Genomic DNA, 10,000 nt, shown 5'->3' with positions numbered 1-10,000 from the left:
AGTTTATAAAAAAATTGTATTTTTTTTTTTTGTAAATTTTTAAAAATGAATATTTAAATATATATAATAAATATAATTAGTAATAAAAAATAATAATAATGTTAAATATAAAAATATGAATATTATAGTTTGAGATAAATATATGTTGTATATGTTTAAATAATATGAAAAATAATAATGTGTGTAAAATAAAATATAAAAATAAAGATATATATGTTTTTTGTAATTAATAGTTTTGAGTAATAAAAGATTAAATAGTTATAGTATATTATTTAAAAAATGGTGTGTGTGTGATTTATATATGTATATAATACAATTTTATATAAATATTTATTATAAAAAATTTGTTGAAGAAATTAGAAGGAAAATTTAAAAAAAAAAATATATAGATATGTGAATAAAAATGAAAAGAATATAAAAAATGTGTAAATAGTGTAAAAAATGAAATATATTATGTTATAATATATATGTTATAATATTAGAATTTATATATATTTATAGTATGTAAAGTGAGATAAAATAGAATAAAGTGAGAAATATATATATGAGTATATATGTGAAAAAATAGATGTAGTTATATAAAGATGTTATATATTGTGAAATATATTTTTTATATATATATATATATATATGTTGTTTTTAAATAATGTAGAATATATATAAATGCATATATAGATGATATATGTATAATATATAAGGGTGTAAATGTAGTGTGTATATTAATAAAAATTTATTAAAAGTGTGTAAATATAAGAAAGAATTGTGGTTGAAAAATAAATATTATATATATATATTTGTTTATATATAAATATATAATTTTTTAATCAATATCAGTTGTGTTGAATGCAACATGTGTGTAAATATATATGATATGTATAAAATATATAATTTTATTAAATAAATATACTAATAGTGTGAATAAAAAAATTTTAATATTTTTATGGGGGATAGAAATAAAAAATATAAAAATAAATATACATAAAAATAGTGGTTTGTGAATATTTTTAAATATTTTTTAAATAAGTTTTTGTGTGTGAAAAATAAATAAAATTAAAAAATGTATTATTTATATAAATATATAAAAGGGGTGAAAATATAAATTTTAAATATTTTATATAAAAAATAAAATATAGAGTGTGTGAAAAAAAAAAATATATGTATGGTGTGATATGTATGTGTGATATTGAGGGGTATAGTGTAATAAATATATATATAAAATATATATGTAAAAAAGGTGGGTGTATAAATGTGTGTGTAAAATATATAATATGTGTTGGTTGTGTGAAAATATAAATATTAGGTGAATAGTGAAATTTATTATATTTTAAAATAAAAAAATAATATAAAAAAGATATAATTAGGTGGTGTGTGTGTGTATGTGTGAAAAAAATGTGTGTTGTTGTTTTGTAAAGAATAAAAAAAATAAATTTATATTGAAAGTGTGTTTGTTTTTTAGAAAAATAAAAATAAATATATGTGTGTTATGAAAAAAAAAAAAAATATAAAAATAAAAAAAATATAAGGTGTAAAAAATTTTTATAAAAATTAAGTGTTGGATATTTGTAAAAATATATAGGTGTGTGGAATTTAAATAAATTTATTTAAAAATTATAAGTGGTGGGTGAAATAAAAAAAAAAAAAAAAATATATAAATATAATATAATATATGGTTGTGGGTGTGAAAAAAAAAAATAAATGGGAAAATTAAATAGTGTTGTTGTGAAAATAAAAAGTTTGTGTGTGATAGGTGAAAAAATAAAGGTTGTTTGTGAAAAAATTTATAAATATTTTTAAATATAGAAATGGAATATTTGTAAATTTTTAAAAATATATAAAAAGGGTTTTTGTGTATAAAAATATAAAAAAAATAATAGGGTGTGAAAAATATATAAAAAAAAATAAAAAAATAAATAAATAAATAGGGGATTATATAAAATATTATAATTAAATAATATTTATAAAAAAATAATATATTTTTAAGAAAAAATATAAAAAAAAAAATGTGTGGGTAATATAAAAATAAAAATTAAAAAAAAAAATAATAAAATATGTTTGTGTGTGTTTTTTGGTGGGGTGGTGAAATTTATAAATAATTAATTTTTTATATAAGGGTGAGGGGAGCAAACAGATGAATTGGTGGGGTCAATGGGAAGGGGTGTGGCCAACCAGGAGGGGAAGGGCTATGTTCAAATCCACAAAAACTGTAACTTTAATTAAATACACTGCCCTGGGTGCCAAACCGTCAGTATGAGAGTCCAATCAAGGCAAATGAAGTGTAGAAGAAAAAAAATATTTCAATGCATTTCTGCATGACAGCTTTCTTAATATCTAGATGGAAACAAAATGGCTGAGGCATGAAAAAATAAATTACTTTTTAAATACATTACTGGAATGCCAGTCAAAATCAAATCTAAGAAAAACAAGCAGCACTCAAGTCAAACCACTTCTCCTTGTACTGCAGTTCTAATTATCATTTGTATTCAGCTTTATTATAGTACCAAGTAAAATGCTGAAAGTGGCAAGCTCTGTGATACCTCCACTTGTAGAAGTGTTTATTGTCCAAAAATGACCTGCTAAAGCAAACAAGAAACAAGCTCAAGATGCATTGCTTGCAGGTTTACTGTACAAGTAATGGACCGCATATGATAGATTGGCATTCTGTTTGGTTTACAGGAAAAGCCTGCAAAAATGACTGCAAGTCTGCAACAAATGTAATGAGCTTTTTAAAATAATGTAATCCTGTCCTTTATTTCAAATGCTGTCATATGCATTTCAATACCCAAGATTTATACATTTTCTGGTTATGTAAGTATACTCTGCATGACGACAGAAAGGCTTTCAATGTTGGCAATGCTTTAAAAGTATGCTTATTAAAGCTTGCTTGCATTTTACTATCTCAGACAAGCTTACCTGATGGTCATTAAAGCATTGCTACGTAAACACAGAGCAACAAGCACTTTCTGAGTAATAAGCATAAATTAGCAGTATGAAAATATGACAAACCAGAACATTCTGCAAAATCAAGGACAGTATAAAAGTAGCACTTGTGTTCCCCTTGGATAGGGGGATACTCTGCACATTTACACTGCATAACTGCTCCTTGCCTTGCTTGGACACATCTGGAGTCACTACATGGGGGAGGTGGGGTGCAACAAGTATGTCTCAATTTGAAATGTCTGTGTCTGACTGTGATGGCCTTGACACATTTGTTATACTTCTCAATCTCAGAACAAGAAATATGGACAGAGCCATACATAGAAGTGAGACAAAGGTCTAAAAATATTGCTCTTATAAACTTAGAAAGATAATAGAATAGTAGTAGAAATCTGAAACTCAAATGTCTGTCATTATTTTATAACTTCATTCTTTGATTTGTCACTAATTTGCCAAAAAACACAATTTTATGAAATATGGACCACAAATGTGATGCAAAAATATAAAATAGTCACACACTATAGCTGGGAACATGTCAAAGAAGTGACACTTTTCAGTATTAGTACTGCTAACTTGAGCAGCTGACAAAATAAAAGAATCTGCATGCATTTCTAAAATAAAAGTAATCTATAACTCTTATTACAGTTATTTCTTAATTGTAAGCCCTTCACGTTTTCTGCCAGAATTGCCATTTTGCGTAATTTTGAGCCAAAATCTGAGACAGTTGAGAGGTTTATATATGCCTAATTCTATAAAGCAATTTATTTGCACATACCTCTCAACCTGTTTAATGCAGGAAATCTAGACAAGGCCAAATATACTAGGGGAACATATAAACAGTACAATAAATTATTGTATAAACAGACAATTGATAGAATAATAGGTCTTGCTTTAGCATGCGTTTTTCTGAAGGTTATGAAGTATGAAAGTCCGTGTCTGTCATTATTTAGTGACTTAATTCCTAAATTATTTGCCAGAAAACCACACATTTTTTGAGGAACAAACCAACAATAAGAAGCAGAAATCTATTCATTTTGTGAAAGTCTGGATAATTTAGAGGTATAGTTCAGCCGGGGCTGTCTTTGAGTTTGCCGCCCTTCCCCTTCTCAGAATCCTGGTCAGATGGAGCCTCCCCCCTGCAGCCATTCCAATGAACCATTACTTGGGTATTTCACCCAATTTACCATAAACACTAATGTGCATACTGCTTTACTTCTGCGATGATTTGGACTTCATTTGAAAGTTTTATTTTGCATTTTACAGCACAAACAATAAGACCTCTGCTAAATAAAGCCATGCAATCTCACAATGAAAACAGACCACATTAAACCTTCTCTGCTCTTGAAACTCACATTAATTGAAATAGCATTGAAACCCACATTAAAAGAAAATGTATTTTGCCAGTGGCAGATAAAGATTAACTTTGGGCCGTTTTCAAATCATAGGCCCCTTTCACACGAAACATACACATGGTCTTTGATACACCTTCCTGATTGTATTAAATTATATTCCTTTTACAATATACTAGTTGTTAGAGGGCGTTTCAAATTTGTTTTGAACATTTTTCCAGTAAACAATGAAACAAAATGCATGCACCAATAACGACAAAACTGCCAAATTCAGAACATTTCTATCATAAGTCTACTCAAACTTCTACATTCCACCAGTATCAGTAAATATGCACAATCTCTGAATAAGTAAAAGTCATCTAAATAAGTCCACATTAAAGAAATCTGTAACTAAGGAAGAGGTTCCTGCTAGCCAACAACTTTATATTTAATCATCTACAAATAAAGTGCCTGTTGCCCTTGAATAAATTGCATAAGTTGCATTAAAAAAACAATAAGCTAGTAATATTGAAATAAGGAATGGATGGCAAACTGATAGCAGGTTCATAGTTACTAGGTATCTTCACCAAAAAGGACTGCAGCATTCACCCCCTTTACAATGCAGTACAGTATGAGCAATGCATTTACTTACTGTGGGAGTAGAAACCACAGTCGTCTACATCAAAAACAAGTACACTGCCTTTTGTGCTATTAACAGCACAAGCAGACTCTGCATAAGCAGCACTAAACTTTTGTTCCCCTGCAGCTCTCAACTTGTAAAATATACTTGACTCAGCTGCATCTCCTAACATTACAGAACAAGAAATCTGGAAAAATCCAAAATTTAGTGGGGGGGGGGGCAAAAGACTAAAACATAGGGACACGTTTTAAACATTGCTTGCATAATGTTGTGAAGTTGTTAGAAGAAAATGCTGTGTTACCACTGTACATTTCACTGCCAAGTATTGAACCTAGGACCCTGTGCAAAACACTCAGAGCAACATACCAGTATGCCAAATCATCGTTTTTATGAAGAAAAGAAAGACTAACTTAAATGGCTACCATTTAGTGAATTCAATTCTTACCATAGCTGTCAACATAGCAGAAAACACCTGAACAAAGCAAATAATGGGGGAGTACTGCCCCCAAACATATTCATTGAGTTCAGTTATCACCATAGCTCTCAACCTTGGCACAAAAAACCTGGACGAAGCCAATAATGAGGGAATACAGTCCAAAAAATAGGGACAAATATTCATTGAGGACACCAGCGCAACCCACACAAACTCAGGGAGGACATGCAGACTCCACACAGAAGGCACCCCAGCCAAGAATCAAACCAGGCAACAATGCTACCACTGCACTACTGGCTGTGTGAAGTAACAAAAATACCGAAACCACAGATTTTATGAGGAACAGAACAAATAGGCAAAAATCCGCGTAGGGAATTCAGGCTCTTCTCACTTGGCCCAAGGTACATGGTTCAAGCATTATTCTCTACCCACCACCATGTGGCAACTGGGATATATACATATATATGTGTGTGTGTGTGTGTGTGTTTGTTTGTGTGTTTGTGTGTGTGTATATGTATATGTGTATATATATATATATATGAATGCCCATTACTGTTTACTTTCACTTTATAAGTCTTTACTAGTGCATTGAGGTCAATAAAGCCAAACCCCACTAGGTGCTGACATGTCACTTTGTCGGCATATATCAGTAAAGTGCATGCAGAAAATGTTTGATATTGCCGTAGATTATAGGTTCCCACACCAACCAGACCCAAATAGAATCCATACTGAATAGAGACAGAGTTAAAGAATCTGGCTACCTAGCAACTTTCACCACTTCACTCTGAATTCAATTCCTTGCAGGGATAAATTTATTCAGAATAACTGTAATATTGCATTCACACACACAGGCACACACCCTGCAGATCTTCCATGAGCAAAGTCCTGCAGCAGCTCGATGATTCCCCACAGCTCCTCCATGAGCTATTCTGTCCTCTGCAGAGTCCTGCAGCAGCCCTATGTTTTCCTGTCCTCCATAACAGCCCGTGCAGGCTTTCTGGGTCTCCCCGTGAGATACGTGTAGGCTGGAGCCTCCAGCCTGCGGGGGATGCAGTCTGCTGTTTTTCTGGTCTGTGCGGTCGCCACTGCGCAGACCTCTGCGCTGGCAGGGTAGAGTTCCCTGCCTTCCCTATCCAGACTGCATAACAGAGCAGTCTGGAGTTCAGGAAAGGTACTCATGCGTGCGGAATTCTGGACTGCCTAACACAGCAGTCACAGGAACTAAGCACGCATGCGTGGTTCCGGGACTACTCGTAAACATTTTTTTAAGTTAATATTTCATTGTCTACAGTAGTGGGGGAATTTGTTTAGTGTGTGTGTGTGTGTGTGTGAGTGTGTGTGTGTGTGTGTGTGTGTGTGTGTGTGTGTGTGTGTGTGTGTGTGTGTGTGTGTGTGTGTGTGTGTGTGTGTGTGTGTGTGTGTGGTTCATTCATTCTGCACATATGGGTATACGGATCCGAGCCGGCAAAACTTTTCAAGCATCAGCTCCAAGCTCCTCCCTTACCTATATTACATCACTTCCTCCCATCTATCCCCAGATCTCGTTTGCCGCTCTGAGTCAGCATCGTGGTCTCTGAGCTCTAAGCAAGGTGGTAAGGTTTTTTGGTCTTTTTGTGCTGTTTGAGTGTGAATACCTTTCCCTTTTTTTCCTCCCCTCGCATTTGATCGTCGTGTTAGTTGTAAAAAAAAAAAAAAAAAAAAAGTTATAAGTGTTTTGTGTTTGTGATTCTGGTTTCCCGCCTAGGCCCAATCCCTGTTAGTGTGTGTGTGAGTGGGCCGTTGGGGCTTTTACTGTTTGTACTATGGTTCTTTTTAAGAAGTGCACAGAGTGTGGTCAGAAGCTCTCACCAGCCGATGGCCACACTCTGTGTGTTCTATGTTTAGGGGTCGCCCATCTATCTGCATCTTGTGACATTTGTTCAGGCTTTAATCCTATGGCTTTGAAGGATCACCAGGCTAAGCTTGTGGCTAAGGGTCGGCTACCTGCTTCTGACCTAGAGTCTGCCTCTTTTTCCTCCCCAACCAGTGACTCTGTGTAGGCAGGGACTCAACCTCCTGCTAGGCCTGCTTCATTGGAGTCATCCCAGAGAGGTAGGGACAGAAGGGATAAGGAGAGGCGCCACAAGGAGAGGGACAGACCCAGAAAAAGATCACCGGACAGGGAGTCTTTCTCCAGCCCCTCTTCAAAGGTACCCAGGTCTTGTTCTCCTCTGCTCCGCTCGCCCCATTTCTCATGGGAGCGGAGGCACTCCCCTCGGATCCAGCCCAGACCCAAGTCGGTCACTTCCTCCGGGTCGACTCAGAGTGTCTCCGACCTGGATATGGACAGGCTGATGAGGAGTTTCATCCAGAACCAGATTCAGATGGGGGTCTTGCCAGGGCCCTCTCTCATTGGAGAAGGTCCTCCTTCAACCATGTTCCACCCTATTGCTTCTTCTCCGATCCGACCCAATGCTTCGGGGTTCTCTGGTCCGAGACCTTTCAGAGCTGTTGGGTCGGCGCCTATGGTTCTTGTTTCCTCGACGCCGGCCGTCACCTTGAGATCCTCGGATCCGATCTCTGATCCAGGAGAGACTGAGCCGTGGTCGGGAAGTCGGACCTGAGGGTCGAGATCTCGCTCTTATCAGATCCCATCCTTGGTGCCCGGACTAACCCTCCATCGGCTCCGATCCCTGCTTTCGTGCCGGGGAGAGCCTCTACCTTAAGTTCTATGGAGGTGTGCTCTCCATCGGCGTTCGGGGCAGTGGAAAGGGTCCTCTCCCATGGGTTGAGACCTCAGCTTACCTACTTAGATCCTACCCAGACCCCTTTGACTTTGGATTCTGCTTCCATTACCCTGTCTCAGGGACAGGGGACAGCCCGTGCCAAAGCAACCCCAGGTTGTTCCCCTCAGGGAACCCCCGGAGGCTGGCGAATCCTCTCTAGAGAGTCCCAATGGAGAGGAACCTCGTAAGCGCAAGTGTAAGAGGAGGCACTTGGACTCCCCTGAGTCCATTACCACTGATATGGACTTGGAGGAAGGAGAAGGTTCCCCCAGATCACCTTCCAAGGACGTCTCGTTCGGAGACATTATGGAGATCCTCCGCCAAAGAGGAGGTTGGTCAGCCCCCAAACCCTCTGCGGTTGAGTCCGTATTCCTGGAGGCCTTTGGCGCAGGCCCATCTACTTCCTGGGTCTTCTTCCAGCGGACTCTTTGGTGGACCTCATCATCACTGGGGCATGGAAGTATCCTGGCACTGTAGAGCCTATACCCAAAAGGCCAGACAAAATTCTTTCCCCGCTGTCAGACATGCAGGCGTGGTCCAAAGGAGCCCCGGTAGACACTTTGGTGGTTCCAGCAGCCACAAAGAAGAAACTGGTACAGGAGAGTTCCTCGGTTCATCCACCAGACAGAGTCCAGGTCGATGGATAGTTTCGGGAAGCACATGTACTCATCAGCGACATTTTCTATTTGTGCACTGAATTACTTGGCACATGTCATCCGACTGCAGCGAGACCTTCTATCAGAACTAACTGAGTCACCCCCGGAGTCTGTCGCAACAGGACAATTAGTCTCTCACTGCGAAGATGACTACACTGAAATCCGTGACAAATATCTCTATGCATCTCCTCTCTCATGCTACGGAGGGAGCCGCAAGAGCTGCTGGTACAGGCGTTATGCCTGTTTCTGGCTGTCAATTTGTGGACCTCTTTAAGGCGTCTTTCATCAACGCCCCTTTTGATGGATCATCCCTCTTTGGGAAGACTGTATGCGACACACTAACCCAGAGTGAGAAGGACGGAAAGACTTTGTCAGCCGTCTGAATCCACTTCTCTAACCCCCAGAGGTCCTAATCCAGGAACCAAAAGGGGAAAAAAGATGTGGTTCTGGAAATCACAGTCCTTTCGTGACACTCGGGAATACTCGTCCCCCAGAGGGGGGCAAGACCGCCATCCCAGAGGCAGAGGGGGGTCCCAGAAACTTCGGGTCTAGGGAACCCTTTTCCGACAGACCCACACAGCAACCCTGAGGGGTTGCCTGGCTGCTGTACTCTGGAGGCAGTCGGGAAGATTTTCCTTACATCCAGCGGCATGGGAGTCCATTACTGCAGACCGCTGGGTGTCAAGTATCATAGCCAGAGGATATTCTATCCCCTTCATTTCATGTTCCATACCTCCAGCACGCCTTCCAGATGTTGCACCTGCTCACAGGGAGGCTGCAGCCTTAGAGGTTTCGAAGCTGCTGCAAAAATGAGCCAGCGAGCCGGCCCCCCCCCCCCGATCAATCTGGATCATGAATCTACTCCAGGTTCTTTTTAGTGCCAAAGACGTAGGACCTCAGGCCCATTCTGGACCTGTCTATCCACAACCTGTCAGTAGACAAAAATTCCGGATGGTCACTCCCACAGTCCATTCTACCGTTTGAGAGAATGTGACTGGATGTGCTTGTTAGACCTCCAGGATGCTTACTATCACATCAAGATCCACAGGAGCTCCAGGAGGTTTCCATGCTTCCGGCTAGGGGCCAGTCACTTTCAGTTCAGAGCCATACCCCTTGGTCTCACCACAGCCCCCAGGGTGTTCACCTGGCAGTCGTAGCGGCTCACCTGAGACTTCAGGGCATTCAGGTATTCCCCTACCTAGACGACTGGCTCTTCGCTGCATCCACCAAACGTCTCTTGTGTC

Source organism: Protopterus annectens, chromosome 9.part0 (genome assembly GCF_019279795.1).
Source record: "Protopterus annectens isolate FY-2018-M chromosome 9.part0, PAN1.0, whole genome shotgun sequence".
In the NCBI taxonomy this organism is placed as follows: Eukaryota; Metazoa; Chordata; order Ceratodontiformes; family Protopteridae; genus Protopterus; species Protopterus annectens.
Note: the sequence above shows the minus strand (reverse complement) of the source record.